The following is a 1752-nucleotide window of genomic DNA, read 5'->3' on the forward strand; positions in this document are numbered from 1 at the left end:
AGTATAATATAAAGTAAAGTAAATATCATAAGATAAATATAATAAAAAGATTACACGTGTTTCATAACTAATTTTAAAATAGAAAATAAATTTAAATCGATTAGAATCAATTGAAACTATCGAAAATAAATTCTATTAAAAAATATAGCTATATAATATATATATATATATATATATATATATATATATAGGGAATGCTTTTGGCTTTAGTTATCTTCAAAGAGAGTGGATTTGGGTTGTTAACAAGAACGATAACGTGATTATTGAACCAAGAGTGTAGCTTGTTACCAGACAGTAAAACGGCGGTTGCTTCAATTATCAATGCTCTGCGCCTGTAATGTTTTTAGGACCAACAACAGTTCTTTGACAACATATGTATGTAAACAGATATTATGTGGTAGGACATATCTCAATGCTGAATATAACACTGTTTTTCAATATAGCTTCTGTTTACCGGACAGGTTAAAGAAACAGAGAAAGATGGAAAACATTAAGGAAAAGAGAAAAAGCGTAAGGACAACCTGAGAGAAAATTATATGTCTAGCAAAGGGGTAAATTTTTAACAGGGAGTTATTTCAGCGAAAATAAGAGTTATAAAAACAAATCGCCTTCAATATCTAGGAATAAACTGCTTCCTCTACAAACAATGCGAATATTGCTGATTTCTCATGTGATTTGCTCTCATGCAATACAGGCAGGTTTCAATTTAAATATACGTGATAGAAAAGATATTCGCATTCCTGAAGCTTACACTTTTGCAATAAACATGTCCAAGGTGATATTTATCCTACAACACAACTCTATGAACTGTGTACATAAATCCAAGCCATATAGATAAAATAACTGTAATCAGAGAAGAATTGAAAGACTGAACTTACAGGTTGTGCTCAAATTGCGGGTATATGGAAATGTATTTTCTCATAGGTAACTATTTATATCACTAGCACGACATGTATCGAGAGGCATGGTACGTGGGAATACATTCAGATATATTTGAAATACGATTGGCTGTAGAACAACTGTATACGTCAGAGTAATTTGCCTCAAATGCAGATACATAACTTTACTGTATATAGCAAAAAATGGGATAAGAACGCAAAACATCCAAAGAGACGAAACAAAGAAATCAAGGACGGGTCATTCGGAGTTTTCTATCCTCAGTCGAGTTTCAGATTATCTTTAAACATTTTGCTAGTTATGCTCCAGATTGCTCCAATCTGGCCAGCCCCAAGGAAAATCTAGGCTAAGAGCATTAGATTCCTTGGAGAAAAGTAAGTAGCGAATGTATACGAAAAGAAGTACGGGAAAAAACAGAGACATGTTACACAAATGCAAATGCAATTAACAGGTGTCTTTCGACTAAGGACAAACTAAATCAAGGTGGTGTGTGTATAGGTAAAGCCTTACGGTAGAGACATAAGATTTAATAGGCAGAAGGAGGAATAGAGATGTTGCACAGATGGTAGTCGAACCAAGAAAGAAAGGTCACGCCTGGCCGAACACCGGTCACGTGGGGAGAGAAGAAAGCGATTATAGGTAGAGGGATAGAAGATTTAAGGAGTGTCGAGAAAAAATGAAAGATACACAGAGGAGGGAAAATGAGCATGAAGAGAAGGCCAGGAAATCTGAGAGAGGGGAACAAAAGAACGAAGAGTGGAATGAACGAAGTGTGAAAGGGCTGACAGAAAGAAGGAAAGAGTAATGGAGTCAAACAAAATTTATATATATATATATATATATATATATATATAT

At 34.1% G+C, this 1752-nt stretch overlaps 1 protein-coding gene across 2 annotated transcripts in view; it reads right to left on the minus strand.

Annotated features, from left to right (window-relative positions):
• Positions 1-1752, minus strand: part of LOC106869714 (2-phosphoxylose phosphatase 1) — a 134477-nt gene that overhangs the window by 13179 nt on the left and 119546 nt on the right. The gene's annotated exons all lie outside the window — the stretch shown is intronic.

Source organism: Octopus bimaculoides, chromosome 6 (assembly GCF_001194135.2).
Source record: "Octopus bimaculoides isolate UCB-OBI-ISO-001 chromosome 6, ASM119413v2, whole genome shotgun sequence".
Lineage (NCBI taxonomy): Eukaryota > Metazoa > Mollusca > Cephalopoda > Octopoda > Octopodidae > Octopus > Octopus bimaculoides.